Consider the following 24,954-nt stretch of genomic DNA (forward strand, 5'->3'; position numbering starts at 1 on the left):
AGGGGACACTGAATAGTGCACGGTACATCCAAACTGTCATCGAACCTATCGTTCTACCATTCCTAGACCGGCAAGGGAACTTGCTGTTCCAACAGGACAATGCACGTCCGCATGTATCCCGTGCCACCCAACGTGCTCTAGAAGGTGTAAGTCAACTACCCTGGCCAGCAAGATCTCCAGATCTGTCCCCCATTGAGCATGTTTGGGACTGGATGAAACGTAGTCTCACGCGGTCTGCACGTCCAGCACGAACGCTGGTCCAACTGAGGCGCCAGGTGGAAATGGCATGGCAAGTCGTTCCACAGGACTACATCCAGCATCTCTACGATCGTCTCCATGGGAGAATAGCAGCCTGCATTGCTGCGAAAGGTGGATATACACTGTACTAGTGCCGACATTGTGCATGCTCTGTTGCCTGTGTCTATGTGCCTGTGGTTCTGTCAGTGTGATCATGTGATGTATCTGACCCCAGGAATGTGTCAATAAAGTTTCCCCTTCCTGGGACAATGAATTCACGGTGTTCTTATTTCAATTTCCAGGAGTGTACGACCAACAGCTTCACATTGGAGTTTATCGCAGGAACGATAAATCTAATCTACTCTCATGGATAGACACCAGTGGAAAGCTAGGGACGCCACTGCAAAGTTAGGGGGAGAAACAATGAAAAGCTAGGGACTCCACTGAAAAGTTAGGGGGACAAACATCAGCGTTTAATGCAAGGGATTGTAATATGTGGAGAAGTGTAAAAGGGGTACTTATCCAATCCAGCAATAGGCGAAAGATGAGGCTGATAAAGGCAATAATGATCACGAGTATTATTTGTGAAGTATTAGCACTTTGGAAACACAGTTTTACATTTTTAATATCATTTAATTGTATACGCAATAAATAACAATAATGCTCAAGCACACTGTACCAGGCACGTCATAACAGATTATGGACTACAGATGGGAATGTGGATGGTGGGACATGAAATATTCTTCCTGTCATACAAGAAATGTAACGCATTCTAGCGGTTTATAAAAATTTGTTGAAAGTAAACCTAATATTATTTTAAACAAAATATTTATCTGAATCGTAATAAGAAAGGCAAAACGCAACGTTTTACCAATAGTCCCTACGATTTATTCATGGGTCTGTTTACGGTACATTCGGAACATTAATATACGCTCAGTTTGTTTACAGTGAATTCCGATTGCAGGTGACATCGAACATATACCGGTCGACACGCGGCTTATTAAGTACGTGGCTCGCGGTTGGGTAGCAAGCGGTGAAAGGATTTACATCCACACAGTTCAAATTAACATTTTAAAACAGGTTTGTTGCGGCCTACCACGAGTGTAGAAGTCGTTTGACTCACAAAACAGAGCTTTGATCATAGCATTATAGTCGAAAATGGGTTTCAGTCATAACACTCTCCATTTCAGTAAAGATAATCGTGCTAATGTGAGATTCATTAAATAATTTACAAACACAAAAAAATAAATTAAAACTCTTTTTCCTGAATTGGCTATGATCGATCGTGAGTTGAGAATGGCATGGCACAGCAACAATTATTCCGGTTTTCATCGTACCTTTATTATGATCTCCAGTTCCAGAGAATATTTCGAATTTTCCGAGGGTTCTGCAGTTTTGTTGTATTCAGTCACGAAACTTTCAGAGGGACAAGGCTTGCAGAAGTTGAAAAATTTGAAATCTGTACATTTGGCACCACCACAGCCGAGCAGAAAGACACACATACACTGATACCAAACCAAACACGATTGCATACTTTCCAGGCCTTTAGCATCAGCTCTCCGTTCCTGTAAAGCTGAATCAATGTTGTTACCGCCATCCTACAGAGGAAAATTGCTTTCTGTTAACGATCATCGAACTCACATCCATGTGGTAGTCAGCCACGTGCTTAGCGTTGGGGAAAATGCAGGATTGGAACTTTGCTAATGTAGTCATCATCCTAGCGACGGAAACTGATCATTGCTTTCCCCCATCTGTCATGAAATGTCAAATCTACATCGAGTGTATGAATGCTGGTGTGGCGTAACGTCATCATTATATTGTCATAGAAGGTCATGGAAATGAATGGAAAGGAGAGCTTGAAAACCTGTGCAGGTACATAATGTACTTACTGTGACTAGGAGAAAAGATGTTATCTTATTTTACAACACCATAAGATGGGCAGTACGATAACAATAGTGTTGCATGGCCTCACTGTATGGAACAGCGATCAGTAACTGCACTTCACCACCTCTCCGATTACCGACCCAATTCTAGTAACGACGAAGTTTATTTTACCACCACGATTGAAACCGACTACCTCCTCGCCATGTGCCAATGTACTACTCTGCGTTAGTAACATTAGATTCGTAGGCGGAAAGAGATGTCCTGGTGAAATTCATAGTCGAACTAAATGACACTACCCGTTATCAACCTCTTTTGTTCTACCAGTCTTTTTGGGAGAAAAATTCACCAAGCACCATTTTTTGGCAGAAAAAATTCCCGTTCATTAAATTAATAATGCAGACCTTGCGTGATGGATACTGCATCATACCGAAAAAATAACATATTGTTAAAATTACACTGTTAAATGTTTAGAGAGAGAACTGAGCTTAGTGCAACAATAATGACCTCTCTGTATTTGGTGGAATCTTTCCCATCACCAGGCTTCAAATTCTGCGTTCTGCTACAGCCAATCTGTTTCTTTCTTAGTAAATTTCTGAGTAAGGTACATCCTCCGTCGGGTAAGTATGAAGATATAAATCCAAGAAAGGTACTGATAACCGGTTCTTAATTTCAGATTTAACTTATCATTTGTTAACAATTCTGTCAACTTCTTTCGCAGAGATAATGCATTTTACGAACCCATCCGATGGGCAGTACACCAGCAATAGTACCGCATTCCTAAAATCCACTTGCGAAATCTTCTTCCAACTGCTGGAAAAATACCACAATGTCGTCAACATCTACTGCCAAGGGGTAAGCTTTGTTAACTGGTAATAATCTGCCCCACCTAAATTTTGTCTGTACATCTGTATAACGCAGACTGTCTTCTCATTACTGTACAAGCAATCAAGTGACCTGAATAACCCCACCTTCCCCCTCCCCCACTGACCACGTTCCCCTATGATTCGATTTTTACATTTTCCACTAGCGATTGCTACTTTAACACTTTTCAGGCTGCACTGCTTTAGTTTCAACGTTTCAAAAGCCATACTCACTAGGCAGTAGCTCATTTTCTTATAATATGGCGTTGTTGTTGTTGTTGTTGTTGTTGTGGTCTTCAGTCCAGAGACTGGTTTCATGCAGCTCTCCATGCTACTCTATCCTGTGCAAGCTTCTTCATCTTCCAGTACCTACTGCAACCTACATCCTTCTGAAACTGTTTAATGTAGCTGTGGGTCAGCAACTTCTGTTAATCAGTACAACGAGAAACTAATACAAATTTGCAAATTTTTCTTTTTTGATTCACACGATGACTACTTTAGGGCCGAAACCTGTTTTCAAATCATCGTCAAACGTAAAAACCATGTCAAAAATGTGTACCGAACAGTTTTCTGTATGCGTTGGAAACTGTTCGTTGCACATTCTTGACGTGGTTTTCACATCTTCGGAATACCATTTTTGACTGTGTTACGACGATTTGAAAATGGGTCTCGGTCCGAAACTAGTCACGGAGTGAATAAAAAAATTTTTTTCAACTTTGGCTTGGTTTCTCGTTGTACTAATCAACTAAATTCCATCCTAACAGGTCTCGGAACGGCCAACGGTACCGACCGACCGCCGTGTCATCCTCATCCGCCAGGGGATACTGGATGCGGATATGGAGCGGCATGTCGTCAGCAGGCGGTCTCCCGGCCTTCGTCAGCTTTCGTGACAGGAGCCCCTACTTCTCAATCAAGTATCTCCTCAATTGACGTCAAAAGGGCTGAGTGCACCCCGCTTGCCAACACGCTCTGCAGGCCCGGAAGTTCACCCATCCAAGCTCCAGTCAGGCGCGACTGCGCTTAACTTTGGGGATCTGACGAGATCCGATGTTGTCACTGCGGCGAGGTTGTTATCATTTCTCTTAAAATGCAGAAATGGAATTACCGCACCGTGTGCTATTTTAGTTTGGCTGTCTTACCGGCGAGATACGGTACAGTGGCGCGGGGCTTATAATGTGTACCAAGACAGAAAACAAAGAAGTAATCATGTAACCTTATTTCTATGAGGTGAAAGTGAAAACGGTGCAACTACCACTCGTAATGTAGTACGAGGGTCACTCATAAAGAAACGCACACTTTTTTTTAAATCCATCTTATATTATACATGTTTGAAAGTTTTACAACGTGTAGATACATCCTTTAGGAACACTATTTTGATTTCTCCACATAATTTCCATCCCTCTCAACTGCCTTACGCCATCTTGGAATCAGCGCCTGTATACCCTCACGGTAAAATTCTGGACCAACCTGTTGGAGCCACTGTCTGGCAGCGTGTATAAGGGAGTCATCATCTTGAAACCTTGTTCCACGAAGAGAGTCTTTCAGTTTCCCAAAGAGATGATAGTCACATGGAGCCAGGTCAGGACGGTAAGGCGGGTGTTTCAGTGTTGTCCATCCGAGTTTTGTGATCACTTCCATGGTTTTTTGACTGACATCTCCACCATTCTCGCACTGTTCCAGACTCTCGCTGCATACCGTTTTTCTTGTTTCTTTGTGAGCCACTGTCAACGTCCTGGGAACCCACCTGGTACAAACCTTTTTCAACGCCATCACTTCCAGTATTCTGCAAACACATTGTTCCCCTATCCCAACGTAGCTAGAAAATTCGTTCACTGTGATGCGTCTGTCAGCAGTCACCTATTCATTAACTCTCTGCACATTGTCTGGAGTGTGTGCAGTACAAGACCTGCCGCTGCGAGGACAATCCTCAATATTGCCGTACCCGCTTTCATCACGTAACCTGCTTGCACAGCGACTAACTGTACTGCGATAGACAGCAGCATGTCCATACACCTTTTTCAACCTCTTATGGATGTTTCCCACTTTCTCGTTTTCACAGCACAGGAATTCTATGACAGCACGTTGCTTCTGACGAACGTCAAGTGTAGTAGCCATCTTGAAGACATGCTGTGACGGCGCCACTCACGGGAACCGGTTAAACTAAGTTTGAAAACAAGCAGGAAGGATGTACCTACACACTGCAAAACTTTCACACATGCTGAATGAAAACTGTATTTTTACAAAAATAGTGTGCATTTGTTTTGGAGTGAATCTCGTAATATCTACTTTTAATAGAAACTGATCGCGTCTACAAGATACTCACACAAAATACTTGAAACACACATTCGATAATTTTTAGTATTAATCGTTTCATCACATTATTGGTCAGTGCAGCTGGGGATAGGGAATGAGTGTGGGAAGCAGCGGATGATCCTCAAAGCTCCGTGCATTTTCCTGGACCTAAAAAGCCCCCGAGGTTTTTTCAGTGCATGCGCGTGGGTGGTGCCGTTACCGTTGGGATCAACTGGTCGAGTCTGCAGTGTTGACAGCGAAGAACGGCCAGCGACTATATATGACGCGTACGTACAAATACGTCTGCGGTACACGACGCAGTATTGCAAACGCTTCCGTTCCTGGAATGGCTGCCTGACAGCTATTCCAGATGTTTTTCCAGTAGCATTTCCCGGAAAGCGCAACGCCTCGCACTGTCTGTTGTCCCACTGTCACAGCGAATTATTGTCTCTCTGCAAAAAATTGTACAAGCCGTGTGTGTTGCAGACAACAGTCCCGTTATACTCCTTTCTAGGAAATAACAGGCCCACGTGACAGCGTTCCTGTGAAATTATCTTCATTTAATCAATTTCATAAGTCAGCAGATAAAACCGAACAATCTGGTGACAAGTTCACTAACTTTCGTATCGTCACACACACACACACACACACACACACAAACACACACACACACAAAAGCCATATGATCTGTAACTAACGTAAACAGTATTCGTAGTGGTTTCCATATAAATGTACACAAAGGCGATTTGATTTATGTAATACGGTGGTAGTTTGATAAGTCTGGTAAAAATCCAAGAAAAAACAACTCACGTTACTTCTAGACATTGTCTCCTTTGAGGGAAATACATTTGGTCCAGCGATCCTCCTACTTTTTTTATCCCATTGGAAAAATACTTCCTGTCAAACTCTGCAAAATATTGGTTGACTGCAACCGTCACTTTCTCATTTGATGATTATTTCTCCCCAATACGCCATGGTTCCGAGTTACGAAACAGGAAAAAGTCACTTGTGTCCAAATGTGGTGAACAGGAAATAATTCGAAGCCCAATGCACATTCGCCATTGTTATCGTTGATGTGTGGGATGATGTGTTATCCTGACTATAGAACGCTTGGTTTTTTTCTGTCAAGACAAGATTCAAGCGAGTCAATAATGAAGCATAATAGGGTCCAGTTATAGTTTCTAAGCAATCTATGAGGATTATTCCTTGGAAATCACAAAAAAAAGCAGTGGCCATCACCTTGCCAGCTGACAAAATGGTCTTTGTCTTCTTTGATGCACTTCCACCAGCCGTTGTTCATTGTTTTGATGCTGTTTTGACTTTCGTGTGAAATGATGCATCCAAAATTCATCAACAGTCTCAAACAGGCGCAAAACTTTTCCGTTTTGCCATTAACCACCGCCAGACATTGTGTTGAAACGCGGTGTCGGATGCGCTTTTGGTCAGCTGTGAGCAGTCACGGCACCCATGTCGCACACAAGGCTTCTTCATAGCCAATCTTCCGTGTGATATTTCAAGCACTCCCACAGTTGAGATGACTACAGTCTCAGCAAAAAGCTATTGGGGGCCGGAGCGAGCTTCGTTTTTGGTGCTTGTCCGATCACGTTTAAATTCATTAATTCAAAAGCAAATGATCTTCAGTGAAGGTGCAGACTCCGCATGAACTTCATCCACTTCTGTTTTGATCTGTACTCCAGTGCAACTTTTCAAATGAAATTGTTTAATAACAGTACGAAACTCGTTTCTGTCCGTTTTAAATCGCGGTCGACGCACTGACCAATACAGACTGCCTTCAGGTATGAACTGTATGCTGTAAGCTGTAGAAATCCTTTATACGATCGTTGGAATAACCAAGCTTACCAACCACGAAAGCGCAACGAAAGTGTTGCATCTTTCAGGGATATTTCCCAGACTTAAAAACCACTCCTCTCAGAATAGTTACATTTCTCATTGACCGCAGACGTTGTCTTTCTAGAATAGCTACATTTTTCATGGTCTAATGCCTTTTACTATTTGAGGACTATACGTGGGTGGTAAAACTTGAAAGTAATGTGAAATGGCTGTTAAATATCCCGTGGAAAGAGGAGAGAAATGAGACTGGTTGAAGCGGAATTCGACTTCCTTGTAAATAGTCTTATCCCGTTCTAAAATACATGGTGTCGTTTCATCCAACACCACTTCTGAAGTCAATCATATATATTGGTTTGTAACTAGCGTTGTACCATGCTTGCAGTAGTCAAAATAAATATATATCAAACCTATTTCGTGACAAAGTTATTAAGGTAATTTTACATGCAATGGATGTTTAGTGTTCATAGGAGTTCAGAGAAGAAATATTGAGGAGAAGTCCAGAGGATAAATATCTGAGCCATTTATGATTAAAACAGGGTTAAGACAGAAATATGGTTTATTGCTACTCAAATGTGTACTGGAGTAAGTGATGAGGGAATGGTGCATGGAAAATCCTAAAAACATAAGAACTGCAACCAAGAAAGATGAAATAAACTTAAAGTACTTGGGATTCGCAGATTACTTAGTGTTACAAGCTAATAACAATCAAGAAGTCAGAAATCAGACAACAAGCCTACAAACTATAACGCAAAAATAGGGCCCCAGATGTCATTCGAAAAGACTGAGATAATGGTAGGAGATCCACTAGTAATAAACCACATAACGCTAAATAACAGGAGATTAAAAATTGTGAAACAATTTAAACACCTAGGAGAAACTGTAGTATACGATTTGGACGAGAAACTTGCACGGTAATGAACAACAAACAAAATGATAAAAGCTCTTAAATTAACATGGTCTACAGCCTATAAAAAATATCTATCGATCAAAACTAAATTAGAAGATTACAAGACGGTGGTTCGACCAGAAGTGAAGTACGGAAATGAAACTCTTTTTCAAAATGACTCCGAAAAGCAGAACCGACAAAGTCCTAAAAGAAAAGAGGAGGGTAGCTAGAACAAGCGCGAAAAAGAAATGCCAAAAAGCTAGACAGTGGCGGATAGTACCAAATGAAGTGGCCTACAGCGATCTGATGCCCATTACAGACACTATATGAAAAAAGGATTTCTTTTTTGATCACAAACGAGGACACCAGAAACCTGATTTCCAAGAAAAATTATACAGAAACTTTGGAACATAAAGCAAAAAGTAGGATGGATAAAGGAAATCAGGGGGAATAAGAAAGAGCTATAATTAACCCCTTACGGTTTGCGAAGCAAAACAGGAAATTTAGAGAAACTGAAAAACGTAAAAATAAGATGTAAACTGAAAACAGACAAATGACACACAATAAGAAGGGCATTTACGAATAAGGACCGACGGAGAAGATCAGAACGAATGGAGAGATACAGGACTATTCGGAAAGAAAACCCACTGAAGAAGACGACTAGAAAACAATTGAGTGATGTGGTCCAATGAAGCCATAAAAGCAAAATAAGATGAAGAAGACGAAGGATACATAGAACTCGGCGACCGTCTATTGAACTGTGTGTGAGATATAAAACATGCGAGGTGCCGGGGCTAGCAGTGTATTTAACACTAAATTCTTCTACAATCTTCATATCGAAATGATGCTCTAAGCCTCCCCTTTTCTAACTTCGACTTTTGCTGTTGCACATGGATTATGAAGAAACGCGAACTGACTTTAATCGACCCTGCAAGTGGAGTAGAAAAGAGTTTGACACCTGCAATAATTTAATTTGAAGAAATTAATTTGATAAAGGAGAGTTTCATTAACGTAGTGAGAAATGAAAGTGTTGCTCTACCGATCAACAAAATGAAAGTTCTGTCCAAAATAACAATTTGATTCATTATGACTAAACTCGAAATAATAAACAAAACACATGAAACATTTACAATACATGAAATTGGATACTCAAATAAATACTGTGAAGGTGAAGTTGTCCATAAACTAGATTGTGACATTTATGACCAAATGGTATGTGGATACATTTTCTTGTAACTCAACAGCCAATCCAACATTAATTGCTGCTACAGTAGTGAGAACTCAGACAATGAACACCCAAGACAGAACCACGTCAGAAAAGAAGGAAACAGGCGCGCTGCTGAGCTCTGATTGTCACATAGTTAAATTCCCTAATCTGCCGTTGCTGCGGACATACATTACCAGGCTGTTATCTTAAATGCAAGGACACAATCTGGCGTACCGGAAGCGATGGCTGGTTGCTTCGACGTCCCGTCGTGGTGATGATAATGTCGCCACTATAGCCCGAAACAAATTATCCTGGTCTGGTTGTTCCAGACTAAAGACTTCTTAGCAACACAAATGCGCCTCTGAGGGAGACAAATAAGGCTCGCTACACAATCACTCACGGTACAGTGACTGATTTTAACATGTGAAGTCACACAGTAACACCGATACAGTCAACTTCAGCCAAAACTGCTCAAGACAGACAACATAGACCGCTTGGACGCAGAACGCTCAATTGCCAACTGCAATCGGAAAGTTACGTTGAAGCCGAAACTTCAACAGCTTCGTGAAACAGTTACAATTAAATGAAAGTATATTAGACAGCCAACCGAAGGCAGGCTGTCCAGAGCAGCGAGAGCTCAGTGTTCTAACCTACTCCGACCGAAAGGCGAGAGCCGACTCCTTCAAGAGCACCCGTACAAGCCGAACACAGAACATTCCCGCCCCCACGACAGGGGCCGTGGTTAAACGTTCCAAGCAGCAACTCGAAAACAGGTGGAAAATTCCACTCTATTGCTGAAGCACTACTATTCCACCAATGGACATACTTGTCGCCAATTTCTGCGCCGATTTTGCTGCGTCACGGAGCTATCCCTTGAGCAAGCCAATCGCAATTATGATTTTGCAGAATTTTCCCGCCAAGACTGCCTGGGAACACAAGTCAATCCCACGCCTCACTGGTAGCCCGTCAGAAAGTGTTTTCACTAAGTTTCTGCGAAGTAACGGAATCTCTAGCCCCAGCCGCTCTTTCAGGCCCCTGTGGGCCTTTCGCCCCCGCTCTTATGACAATGTTGGCATCTGGAAAGCATCCACTCGACTCCCTCACACTTGTCGGCATAACCCTTTCAAGATAAGCAGAACCCACCTGTCACCAGACCACCCAGGTGACGAGAGACGCTGCATGAGAAGTGCGCATGTGAAGCAATAGCAACTTTTCACCACATGCAATTAGAGAGGAAATTATTCATATCTTCTGAGTTCTCAATACTAGCCTTGTAATGACAATACTCGGCCATACTTCCCCAAACCGAATTACTCAGAGTAAGGTATAAATATAAGCGGGGGCAAGTCACTGTGTGCATCTACAGGCACACCACCTCTCAAACATCGCTGAGGTTCTTTCTCGTCAATACTTTCTTTGGTATGTTTGTTTTGGGACAAGGCTCTGTTCTTCGGCGTATATTTTGTATCCATGATTTCAACGATGTGGAGTAGTGCGTATTATTCTTGTTTCATGCAGTACTGAGTAATATCACCTTACTGTGTAGAGATTGCTCAACTTCAGGAAAGAAGACAACTACTCATGTGGCAGCTACTTATATAATGAGTGCTTTCATTCCCATGCCAGCTTATGAATACGCAGCACATAAAACACACTGTCAATACTTCATTGGTTGTTCTCCGCTTTGCTTACAAGTAATTTTGACAAGACAGCAAATACGTGATATGAAGCAAGCCTACAGATATGACGAAAGCAGCCAAAGGTTATTCTGATGTAGTTTGTTGAAGGAGCTATCATGACTAACATTCAGAGGACGCATACTGCCCATAAACACATGCTTCCGTATTATTAAAATATCATTGTAAATGTAAGTGATAATTTCCATGTGGATGTAGTGGAAAGGATCAGAGAAAAGGTATTATGGGATTTATTTTATTGCAGATGACTATCATGTGTTACCTCAAATATGTCTCGCACGTTAGGCCAAACACTATGTGATAATTTCTTGACATGGTCTTTAAATGGAAGGCACTGGCTTCATCTACGAGGGTTGTAACTTTAAATGACGACTATTTATTTACAGCTCGTACAAAATAGATGCGTGTTTCCAAGTTTTACTAACCTTCAAAGCAGTCACCAGCATTGTGTATAACCGGTTGCAAACAATGTGGAAGTGGTAGGATACTCTTAGCAGTGCCAGTTGTGTTGACAGTTAGAGCGGCGCGGTCTATTGCCATACTGCTACCAACATTGACTAGTATGTAACTGCACGAGTTTGAGCAAGTATCCTTAAATAAGCAACTCAAAACCGCTTCAATTCATACGAAATCGATTCATGTTTTTCGTCGATGTATCGCGTGGGGAGATTCACCTATGTTATCAGATATTTAATATTTCTCTTTCTGATAACGATCTAAACAGTATTTTACCTCATTGCAGACTCCAGTACTTCAGATCCTTAGGCCTGACTTCTGAGCACAAGGCCTCTGGGACTGTAATAGATCTGTGTGGTAACATAAACCACACATTACGTCCTGATAACTGTAATATCATATGAACAGATATAATTGTAGTGATGGCTCTACATATAAATTCAAAAAATACAGGGAGACTATATGAGTAATATAATAATCTCATCCGAAACGAGTAAATTTTGGCTACACTTCTGTTCATTATGTGTACCGTATAGTGCTTTACTTAGGAAGATGTTCGAATTATCGACCTCCGTTACTGTCATTGTACAGCTACCCATCGTTAACAGCCCCATACATTACCAATACCAGGGAAACGACCTATACTTCCAGTCACTGTGATATTTCTGTGAGCCACTTCCACATAAAGGTCTAGTGGCTCTATATAGCACCACTCTGCACATTACAATAAAGGAATTTCATGAGCGTCGTAGCTGGTGACCTAGGTGGCCATCTAACACAACCATCACAACTAATTGCCAAAACTGTATATCAGCGTTGTTGTATTCACCAACTACACTTGATGCCAAACTTAGACTACAGGTAGGGACCTCCTTACCACCGATAGTAGTTGCCGTTTTGAGGTGGCATGCAACAAATATACACCCTCGTCACTGGGTCATATGGCGTTAAGAAATTCTACGGCAGAAGTATATACCGAGACAGATTATCAACGATTTGGAGTAATTTATTACTCAGCATTACATATCACTAAACTTTAGTACACATATCACCAAGTACATATGGCCACCTATCTAACACATTTGGCACGATAACAGCGGTGACACGTCGTGGCCTGGAAGTAATGAGTCCGTTATAGGTCGCTGGAGAGAGCTGGCACCACAACTGCACGCACAAGTCACCTAATTCCAGTAAATTCCGGGAGGAGGTCGATGCTCTCTGACGCCACGTTCAATCATATTCCAGATGTGTTCGATAGGTTTCAGATGTGGCAACTTTGGGGGCTAGTATACCGACAGGAACTCGCCACTGTGTTCGTCGAACCATTCCTTCACGCTCCTGGCCCTGTGACATGGCGCATTATCTTGTTGAAAAACGCCACTGCCGTCGGGAAACATAATCATCAAGAAGGGGTGTATGTACGATCTCCTTGGTTGTGAAGGTGCCTTGCACGAGCGCCACTGGACACATCGATGCCCACGTGAATGAGCCCCATAGCATGATGGAGCCACCGCCAACTTGTCTCCGTCCGCAGTACAGGTGTCAAGGAGCTGTTCCCCTGGAAGACCTCGTATTCGCGGCTTCCCATCGCGTTTATGAAGGAGGTATCGGGATTCATCAGACCATAAAACGCTCTGCCACTGCGCCAACGTCCAGCGCTGATGGTCACATTCCCGTTTCAGTCGTAAACGCCGATGTAGTCGAGTTAACATTAGCACATGCATGATCGTCGCCTGCGGAGGCCCATCGTTACGAGTGTTTGGCGCACTGTGTGTTCAGACACACTTGTACTAGGCCCAGTACTAAAGTCTGATGTTAGTTTCACCTCACTTCGCACCCTGTCTTGTTTTACCAGTCTGCCCAGCCTACGACGTCCGACGTCTGTAAAGGGGGGTGGCCTTCCAACCCCACGACGTCTGGACGTGGTTTCACCTTGGTTTCACCACGTCTTGAAAACACTCGCCACAACACTCCTCGAACACTCGACATATCGTGCAGTTCCCGAAATACTCGTGCCGAGATTCGGAGCTATCATAATCTGTCCTCGGTCAAACGAAGATAGATCGCGTCCCTTCGTCATTCTACATACAAAAAGCACACTCACTGGTACTACTTGCACTTTGCGAGAGTCTCCCCTCCCCATGTGAAGCTGCTGCGCCTGGATGGGCTTATATCGACAGTAGGACGGCGGTCATAGTGTTCTGGCTGATCAGTGTATGGCGAAGGTGCGTGGCAACACTTTGCTGGTCCTGATCGCGTCTCGAGGTGATGCTAATACTGTCGCTGATACTGACAGAGGAGCCGCGTGTCCACTTACACCCGTATTTGGCAGACAGATGGCAACGCAAATTAAAGGACACTAGAGGCAATAGAGTATGGAACAGATGCAATGGTCTTCGCAGCAAAATAGTTACGCAGGGAAAAATGCAGACAGACTTTAAAGCCTGTTAAGGACGAGATCAATTAGGGAGTCGCACTCCCAAGTACAGAAAATCATAGGCGGAAATGGGTATATGGCACTTCACAAGCTGTGAGCACTGAGCTTCGGACTACATTACAGCAGAGGATAATATCAATGGCAAACAGTTATTTCCTGAAACTTCCTGGCAGATTAACACTGTGTGACCGACCGAGACTCGAACTCGGGACCTTTGCCTTTCACGGGCAAGTGCTCTACCATCTGAGCTACCGAAGCACGACTGACGCCCGGTCTCACAGCTTTACTTCTGCCAGTATCTCGTCTCCTACCTTCCAAACTTTACAGAAGCTCTCCTGCGAATCTTTCAGAACTAGCACTCCTGAAAGAAAGGATATTGCGGAGACATGGCTTAGCCACAGCCTGGGGGATGTTTCCAGAATGAGATTTTCACTCTGCAGCGGAGTGTGCGCTGATTTGAAACTTCCTGGCAGATTAAAACTGTGTGCCCGACCGAGACTCGAACTCGGGAGAGCTTCTGTAAAGTTTGGAAGGTAGGAGACGAGATACTGGCAGAAGTAAAGCTGTGAGACCGGGCGTGAGTCGTGCTTCGGTAGCTCAGATGAGAAAAAAAAAAAGATGAGAGAGCACTTGCCCGCGAAAGGCAAAGGTCCCGAGTTCGAGTCTCGGTCGGGCACACAGTTTTAATCTGCCAGGAAGTTTCATATCAGTGCACACTCCGCTGCAGAGTGAAAATCTCATTCTGGAGTCATTTTCTTCTAAAACTTCTTCGAAGAATAATAAATCAAGACATTTCTCAAAAGGTTCTACATGCAAACATATAAAGAGGAATAGGAGCAGTTTCTGTCTTCCTTCGTGAAACGGAATTTTAAATTTTTCACCTACATATCCTGAAAAAACGTAAGCAATATGAAGAAAACGTTATGCCAACGTGTAGTCTTGTTCTCGAACTGGTTTCTCAGATCCATGACAACAAGTGCACTACCGTTTTCGAGCATGCTTCTTCATTTGGATATCTGTGTTTCAAAATAACCAAAACTGTACAATCCCACCTTTATTTCGTTTACTTCGGCAAGCGCTAGCTGAATGGCACAACATTCATTAGACGACGGTACGAGTGGTCTGCCGAAATTTTCCTGATGTTCCTTGATACAGTGGATATTAAAAAATCTCGTACCTGTTAAAACCTGCCAATATCGTGAACATCCGTCGAAAAAGCCAAAGAAACATCGTAAACACGTCGTAATCATGGTATAACAGCTTTCCATGTACTTCCTGTAATTTGTCGAGGTGTTACACGCGATAAACAGATGTTTCTTATTATTGCAATTTTGTCATATGATTATTGCTTAATTTGTTAGTTCATTTTTATATAAAAACAAATAATATCACGAGTGAGCTACGAGATCACTCCACGATGTATTGAGAAACATCAACGGCAAAAAAATTAAGCCGAAAACATCTACTCGTTAAGAAACTAAGACAGACGGATACAGAGACGTAATGAAGCCTATTATCTATGGAATGTAAATAAACGTAATATCTCGCACTACAGTCCAGCAAGCGAACAGTGATGTTCCCAGTCAAATATACAGAGCGCTATCGGTCATTCATTACGCGTTGCAATTATGTTCAATGAATTATTTGCCACGGGGATGTAATGGATTGCTGTGTGCAGCGTTCTGCTGTGGATGGCGAGTAACTAAGGGCCCATCATTAGGTGATGATTTATGTTTGTGTTCTAAATGCGGGAGCGTTATCTATAATTAGAAATAAATAACACAGGAGATATAGTAACTAACAAATAATAATCATTTTGCGCATTATATTTGTAAGTAAATTATGTTTTCTAGCAATTTTCTGTCATTAGCAGCTGCAGAGAAAATGAAAAGCTTTGTTTTTATTATAAGGTTGTAAAAACATGTATAATGCAACTATCGCTCGACGACGGACTTATTTAAACAAACAACGTTGAGATTGAACATTCAGTATACCTCAATTCTAAATCGAAGGAAGGAACTTTACCACGTAACCTAGCATCATATCAGCTACATGTACAATAAGGAACATTGGAAACAGCGCACCAAGAGGGGAGCATTGGATCGAAACGAATTTTTTTAGACTTAACGATACAGATGAGGGATTCACTTTGTCCAAAAATCAAGACAAGTAAACAAAAATAGGGAGTACAAGACAAATACAGTACAACGTTAGTAATGTGTTGGACCACATCTTGCTGCTGTATATGCCGAACACCGTCCGGCATCGAGATGATCAGATGTCTGATGTCCCGATTCAGACTCCCGCCCACAAATCTCAGACAGAGTGAGACGGCGGCATCTGGCGTTTCACATGATCCCACACATGCTCTACAGCGCACAAGTCTGGGGTGAAGGCCGGCCATGGAAGAGACGGGACATAAAGCAGGAGATCTTGAGGAGCTCTAGCGGTATGTGCAACAGCATTAACTTGCTGGAAAAGTGCCTCTTGTAGATCATTAGGGAAGGTATCACATGGAGTTGAAGAATGTCGTGAACATAACACTGACTCGTTAAGATCCCACGTACAACAGCTAAAGGCGACCGCCTATCGTAGGTTATGGCCCCCTAGACCATTACGCCGGCTGTGCGGTTGTTCTCGTAGCAGCCTGGGCGGAACTGTACCGTTCCAGACTGCATCCACTCCTGTATGCGCTTACCATCCGTCCCCAAAACGAATGGGGATTCATCACTAAACACTATGTTTTTTTCAGTCTGCCACAGTCCACGTCGTTCTGGCTTGGCACCACTGCATATGGAGTCGGTGATGAAGCGGAGTTAACGACAGTACATCTATCTACATCTACAAATACATTTATACTCCGCAAGCCACCCAACGGTGTGTGGCGGAGGGCACTTTACGTGCCACTGTCATTACCTCCCTTTCCTGTTCCAGTCGCGTATGGTTCGCGGGAAGAACGACTGTTTGAAAGCCTCCGTGCGCGCTCTAATCTCTCTAATTTTACATTCGTGATCTCCTCGGGAGGTATAAGTAGGGGGAAGCAATATATTCGGTAGCTCATCCAGAAACGCACCTTCTCGAAACCTGGCGAGCAAGCTACACCGCGATGCAGACCGCCTCTCTTGCAGAGTCTGCCACTTGAGTTTGTTAAACATCTCCGTAACGCTATCACGGTTACCAAATAACCCTGTGACGAAACGCGCCGCTCTTCTTTGGATCTTCTCTATCTCCTCCGTCAACCCGATCTGGTACGGATCCCGCACTGATGAGCAATACTCAAGTATAGGTCGAACGAGTGTTTTGTAAGCCATCTCCTTTGTTGATGGACTACATTTTCTAAGGACTCTCCCAATGAATCTCAACCTGGTACCCGCCTCACCAATAATTAATTTTATATGATCATTCCACTTCAAATCGTTCCGCGCGCATACTCCCAGATATTTTACAGAAGTAACTGCTACCAGTGTTTGTTCCGCTATCATATAATCATACAATAAAGGATCCTTCTTTCTACGTATTCGCAGTACATTACATTTGTCTATGTTAAGGGTCAGTTGCCACTCCCTGCACCAAGTGCCTATCCGCTGCAGATCTTCCTGCATTTCGCTACAATTTTCTAATGCTGCGGCTTCTCTGTATACTACAGCATCATCCGCGAGAAGCCGCATGGAACTTCCGACACTATCTACTAGGTCATTTATATATATTGTGAAAAGCAATGGTCCCATAACACTCCCCTGTGGCACGCCAGAGGTTACTTTAACGTCTGTAGACGTGTCTCCATTGATAACAATATGCTGTGCTCTGTTTGCTAAAAACTCTTAGATTCAGCCACACAGCTGGTCTGATATTCCGTAGGCTCTTACTTTGTTTATCAGGCGACAGTGCGGAACTGTATCGAACACATTCCGGAAGTCAAGAAAAATAGCATCTACCTGGGAGCCTGTATCTAATATTTTCTGGGTCTCATGAACAAATAAAGCGAGTTGGGTCTCACACGATCGCTGTTTCCGGAATCCATGTTGATTCCTACATAGTAGACTCTGGGTTTCCAAAAACGACATGATACTCGAGCAAAAAACGTGTTCTAAAATTCTACAACAGATCGACGTCAGAGATATAGGTCTATAGTTTTGCGCATCCGCTCGACGACCCTTCTTGAATACTGGGACTACCTGTGCTCTTTTCCAATCATTTGGAACCTTCCGTTCTTCTAGAGACTTGCGGTACACGGCTGTTAGAAGGGGGGCAAGTTCTTTCGCTTACGCTGTGTAGAATCGAATTGGTATCCCGTCAGGTCCAGTGGACTTTCCTCTGTTGAGTGATTCCAGTTGCTTTTCTATTCTTTGGACACTTATTTCGATGTCAGCCATTTTTTCGTTTGTGCGAGGATTTAGAGAAGGAACTGCAGTGCGGTCTTCCTCTGTGAAACAGCTTTGGAAAAAGGTGTTTAGTATTTCAGCTTTACGCGTGTCATCCTCTGTTTCAATGCCTTCATCATCCCGGAGTGTCTGGATATGCTGTTTCGAGCCACTTACTGACTTAACGTAAGACCAGAACTTCCTAGGATTTTCTGTCAAGTCGGTACATAGAATTTTACTTTCGAATTCACTGAACGCTTCACGCATAGCCCTCCTTACGCTAACTTTGACATCGTTTAGCTTCTGTTTGTCCGAGAGGTTTTGGCTGCGTTTAAACTTGGAGTGAAGCTCTCTTTGCTTTCGCAGTAGTTTCCTAACTTTGTTGTTGTACCACGGTGGGTTTTTCCCATCCCTCACAGTTTTACTCGGCACGTACCTGTCTAAAACGCATTTTACGATTGCCTTGAACTTTTTCCATGAACACTCAACATTGTCAGTGTCGGAACAGAAATTTTCGTTTTGATGTGTTAGGTAGTCTAAAATCTGCCTTCTATTACTCTTGCTAAACAGATAAACCTTCCTCCCTTTTTTTATATTCCTATTAACTTCCTTATTCAGGGATGCTGCAACGGCCTTATGATCACTGATTCCCTGTTCTGCGCTTACAGAGTCGAAAAGTTCGAGTCTGTTTGTTATCAGTAGGTCCAAGATGTTATCTCCACGAGTCGGTTCTCTGTTTAATTGCTCGAGGTAATTTTTCGGATAGTGCACTCAGTACAATGTCACTCGATGCTCTGTCTCTACCACCCGTCCTAAACATCTGAGTGTCCCATTCTATATCTGGTAAATTGAAATCTCCACCTAAGACTATAACATGCTGAGAAAATTTATGTGAAATGTATTCCAAATTTTCTCTCAGTTGTTCTGCCACTAATGCTGTTGAGTCGGGAGGTCGGTAAAAGGAGCCAATTATTAACCTAGCTCGGTTGTTGAGTGTAACCTCCACCCATAATAATTCACAGGAACTATCCACTTCCACTTCACTACAGGATAAACTACTACTAACAGCGACGAACACTCCACCACCGGTTGCATGCAATCTATCCTTTCTAAACACCGTCTGTACCTTTGTAAAAATATCGGCAGAATTTATCTCTGGCTTCAGCCATCTTTCTGTACCTATAACGATTTTAGCTTCGGTGCTTTCTATCAGCGCTTGAAGTTCCGGTACTTAGCAACGCAGCTTCGACAGTTTACAATTACAATACCGATTGCTGCTTGGTCACCGCATGTCCTGACTTTGCCCCGCACCCGTTGAGGCTGTTGCCCTTTCTGTACTTGCCCGAGGCCATCTAACCTAAAAAACCGCCCAGCCCACGCCACACAACCCCTGCTACCCGTGTAGCCGCTTGTTGCGTGTAGTGGACTCCTGACCTATCCAGCGGAACCCGAAACCCACCATCCTATGGCGCAAGTCGAGTACGTGACGAGGCCGCCTGGATTTCAAATTCGCGCCCGCAAGGCGTCTGGGAATGGTATGTGGAACACTAGCAGCCATACATCTGCCTCTACTGTGGTGCTAGTCACTTTAGGACCCCTGATCGCTTCTCGCACAGTCCTCTCGCCTAGTTGTCTCGCTGGTCGCTCCAGATCCATTGCTCCCAGCAGCGTCTGACGGAATATTCCGAACGGTCGACCTGGCGAGCCACTCGGTGTATCGACCAGTTGTGGTTTTTATGACGATGATTAGGACCCTCTCAAACCGGCTTAACTGTGAGAAATGTCGTCTACCCCGCCATTCTCTGCCTAGTATCGTCCTTCTTGCGTGTGGATATGACTGTAACCGTCCACCGTGCTCCCTTTAAATGGAGTAGCATGCCCGGTTGCTGCGCTACTGCAGGGTCTGTGGGCCTGGGCCTGACACAAAATTTGAATCATTTGTATGTCAGACCACACTGCACTTTGCACAGTTTGGTAGTTTTACATTGCTTGCCTCTTGGTGAGCTGTTTTCAGTGATCCTGAGTGTACGGAACGAGACAGACAAATCGCCTAATTCGGAAGCATGTGACAGTAATAGATCGCGACTTAATCCAAGGAATCTCTGGCTTTCACCTGAAGCGACGCAGGTAAACTACGGACAACCCAGTTAGGATTGGTTGGACGGTCTAATGCACTGTGCTCCATCTGAGTGTGGGTCTGCTGCACGACGTCGCTCTGTACTCCTTATCTTTAGATGTCAATAATGACCAGAAGTAATGCCCCAGCCTATAGAACGAAACATCCGGCCGCCCTCTGACACTAACATCACCAAATTCATAGTAACAATCCCCGCGTTGAAGTGGGACAAAGGCCCACGAAAATGATGATGACTGAAAAGACCAATACAACTTTGGATTTTCCATTAGGTCGACAGACAGAATTTTACTTTCGGCCTCGCTGAACGCTTCTCACATTGTTCTCCTTACGCTAATTTTGGGTGCATTAACATGTGATTTGTCTATGACGATTTGGCTAGATCTAAAGCTTCAGTGAAACTCTTACAATGAGGAACTGTTTCTACAAGAGCTGGCCAAAGTGTCGACCACATCGATCACGAGAGGTACGACGATGCAGCGTGGGGTGTAACACTGGAGTCTAATAAATTAAACTCTTCAAATGATTCCTGGAGAACAAATCTATTAGTGTCATATCTGAATGGCGCTGGAACATGACCATAACGAACTATTGATCGAAATGTACGTCAATATCGATAGGTCCCAATATAGACTGCAAGATGATATTGCTGTGCCTAAGTTATTCTGATTACGATGCATGTCCGAAGGAACTTTGCGTCGTAATCAGAATAACACAGGCACTGCAATATTGTATTTATCTTCCGATGCCGGACAAGCGACTTTCAAGCACAACGTTTCACCTGTACTGAAATATACATAGCGGATGTATGAATAAGGGTCGTACACACGTGGTTCACGACATATGGAAGTTAGGGACTGGCGGTGAGTCGTGCACGGGTAGCCAAATGGTAAGACGACCGCTCGCGATAAGCGGGAAATCCGGGTTCGAGTCCCGGTCCGGCAGAAATTTTCATTGTTGTCATTCCAGTCTGTAGCTGATGGTTGTCGTTATTCGCAGTTACGAATACGTTTAATGCAAGGTACATAGGCTCTCTGCCATCTCGTAAACATGTTCTTAACAGTACGGCTTCTAGCGGCTCTGACATGATATTGTAGGAGCTTCGTGGTCGTCTCGTCACCCGGTTACATGGATAGATGATCTAGTACTTCACATTTTATACGTTGTTGTTTATCTTTGTTATATATATAGTGAGCTTCTGCTCACTATAGTGAGGCATTACTTCTATAGTGAGCTTACGCTCACTATATATAACAAAGTCAACAGCGAATGGTTTGCTAGTGATACTATGTACATTAGTGTGACCCCTATCCTTCAGCTTTCCAGAAGTTTCTCCCGGATTATCTGATTACAGTCGTCAAAGCAACTGCCTGTAAAAAAAACTCTAAGTCAATCATACAATTACAACGTGACTCCGTAAAACCGGCAATTTCTGAAATTTTCAGTAGGAAGGTAATTTTTCCTGTACATTTAGGGAAATGTTGGAAGTTTAAATGTGAATGTCCAGACGTGAATTTGACCCACCTTTATTACAAATGCAAATAGTGGTGCTTAATCACTGCGCAGTCTCGTTCACTAGAAAAGAAAGAATACCCTGTCCCAATATACTGCTGATGCTACAATCCATTAGGACAATAGTAAGTCCTACAGAGGTGAGTATCGACGTTTCCTTCCAATAAAATTGGGACACCTTTTTTGCTTGACTCATTTTCCATTAATGCCATTGAGTATAGGCAAGTACTTTACGGTCGTTAAGCAATTAAATCTTCTATCTACTCTAGTATCGGGTATCAACAAGCTGTGGATTTCGACTGAAGCTTTTGGAAAGATAGAAACTTAAAATTCGCTCTCCGATAGATACGAGGGCTATTCGGAATAAGGAACCGTCGGCGAAATGTTGTATTCGTAGCTAGTGGCTCATAAGAGCGCAGATAAAAATCAGAGGGAACCAAGGTGGATGATGAAATTCTTCCCATTGCAAACGTTTCAGGAGCGTCCTCATTGCCTCGCAGTGTGCGGCCAAGAATTGTCACTAAGAATAAAATTCATTATAGGTACTTTATGTAGGATTGCATGAAATCAGGCCAAATTTCTCGGCAGGCACCCGTACTTGGCGGGAGACACTACTTTGGGTTGGGTTGTTTTGGGGGAGGAGACCAGACAGTGAGGTCATCGGTCTCATCGGATTAGGGAAGGGTGGGGAAGGATGTCGGCCGTGCCCTTTCAAAGGAACCATCCCGGCATTCGCCAGGAGCGATCTAGGGATATCACGGAAAACCTAAATCAGGATAGCCGGACGCGGGATTGAACCGTCGTCAGACACTACTTTCTAGACAGTTTTACACCCCACTGTGCGCTCACAACTGAGAAGAGCGACATGACGCTGTCTACTGTAATAGGCTACTAGAGACACTGCCCAACATATTTATGCAAAGCTTCATCGGATTTTCACTGCGGTTTCCATTTCGCGACCGATCGTTTCTTAATTTCCGAATACCCTTCGCAGAAGCAGTTATTTTAGCGCAAGTCAGTAAAAACTGTTGGCAAGGAATTGATTCGGGTGGAATAGTAGGAAACTTCCAGAATGAGATTTTCACTCTGCAGCGGAGTGTGTGCTGATATGAAACTTCGTGGTAGATTAAAACTGTATGCCCGACCGAGACTCGAACTCGGGACCTTTGCCTTTCGCGGGCAAGTGCTCTACCAACTGAGCTACCGAAGCACGACTCACGCACGCTACTCACAGCTTTACTTCTGCCAGTAACTCGTCTCCTACCTTCCATGTCTCCGCAATATCCTTTCTTTCAGGAGTACCAGTTCTGCAAGGTTCGCAGGAGAGCTTCTGTAAAGTTTGGAAGGTAGGCGACGAGGTACTGGCAGAAGTAAAGCTGTGAGTACCGGGCGTGAGTCGTGCTTCGGTAGCTCAGTTGGTAGAGCACTGGCCCGCGAAAGGCAAAGGTCCCGAGTTCGAGTCTCTGTCGGCCACACAGTTTTAATCTGCCAGGAAGTTTCAGTAAGAAACTTTAGTTTCTTATACGGAACAACTGTAGAAGGCATACTCTCCCTGTATAATTTATCGACGACACAACATGTTTTTATGCAGCAGTGTATTACGAGCAGAGACGTATCCTGCATGTCATGCATTATACTTACCCGACTGAAAATGAATACTTTGAATAACTGGAAGTTGGTTCGAATACCACGCCAGCAGGAGTGCGTGTCTCACCCGCAGCGAGCTCATCGCAGAGACACGCGTGTGCGTGTGCGTGAGCAGAGCGTGACAGCGAGCTCGCGCCTCCCATTGTTTCCTCGAGTATTTATCGACTTTCGTGCCTCCAGGTCCTCAGGAAGGCTCTCCAAAAAAGTACACTTTACGTAATTGGAAAGGAGACATTAGAGTTCGCACGACGTCGCTGTCACTGAAAATTGTAGTACTCTTCAGTTTATACATTATTGTCAGTGTGATGTTCATAGAGATGAAATAATTACCTGTTATCTTCTCAATCAAATTCGGTTCTAAAAACTTAGGGCAAAGTGCTTCTACGGCAACTGTTAAGGATTCATTTAAGAAATGCATCCCTGAGTCATTAGTTGTACAAATACAGGTGCGGCTGATGGCTCAGATGTGGATTTCTTCAAATATTTGACAGCTGTGGAGGGTTACCTAATAAAATGACGTTTAAGAATAGTTCATACGTACGAGCTACTTGATGGGGGGTTATCATGCGCCTTTCCTGATTTCAATCCTTTCCTTATCGGATCCACTTGCTAGCGCTTGTCATTCTTTTCTAAACCTAGCATTCATCGGAAAACTTCTTCATTTAACTATAGACTAACACTTTACTCTCTCCAATTAAACGAAGGTAAATGACCTTACCCCGGCCTATCTTTTTATTAATGATTGTTCTTTTGGAGAATGGGTTCTAGTTAGACTCACTTCATACTTGCGTGGTTCATGTAATGTCTGCAAATTGCTGGCGGTGAAATACGTAAATATTCAGAAGTTACAGAGTATAACAGATTACAGCTACAAGATATCAATACATTAATTTTGTAAGATGCATTTTCAGTATTAGCAGCTCATTTGGGGAGTGGTACCTGCTGGTATAAGAGGACACCTACATCTATATTCGCATTTTACAAACCACTGGGTAACGCATGACAGAAGGTGGCACGTATGAGGGTTCCTCTAGTCCATTCACGTAAAGAGAGTAGCAAGAGTCCGCCGGTGTGGCCGTGAAGTTCTAGGCGCTTCAGTCTGGAAATGCGCGACCGTTTCGGTCGCAGGTTCGAATCCTGCCTTGGGCATGGATGTCTGTGCAGTCCTTAGGTTAGTTAGGTTTAAGTAGGCATTACGCTCGAACAATATTCTAAGGTAGGTCGCATGAGTGTTCAGTAAGAAATGTCTTTTGCACTGATTCCGTTTTCCCCGTTTCCTGCCAATAAGCCAGACAAGGAAAGTCTACATTCAACGATTTTGGTCATCCTTCACACGGTTGTTGTACTAGGGTGTGCTCAAAAGCAGACTTCGAAATGTATGTCTGAAAACTCTTAAAGCTTTTTAAGTAAAACAAATTTTATTAACATTCTACATGTTTATCCTTCTTGTCTATGTATTCACTTCTGAACATAGTCAACCTGGCGAGAAACAC

General features: G+C 43.4%; 1 non-coding gene across 1 annotated transcript; it reads right to left on the reverse strand.

Annotated features, from left to right (window-relative positions):
- Positions 1–22,950: 22,950 nt before the first annotated feature.
- Trnas-cga (transfer RNA serine (anticodon CGA)) lies at positions 22,951–23,025 on the reverse strand. Its single transcript has one exon. It is a non-coding gene; the product is annotated as a tRNA-Ser (tRNA).
- Positions 23,026–24,954: the final 1,929 nt, after the last annotated feature.

This window comes from Schistocerca cancellata, chromosome 1 (assembly GCF_023864275.1).
Source record: "Schistocerca cancellata isolate TAMUIC-IGC-003103 chromosome 1, iqSchCanc2.1, whole genome shotgun sequence".
In the NCBI taxonomy this organism is placed as follows: Eukaryota; Metazoa; Arthropoda; class Insecta; order Orthoptera; family Acrididae; genus Schistocerca; species Schistocerca cancellata.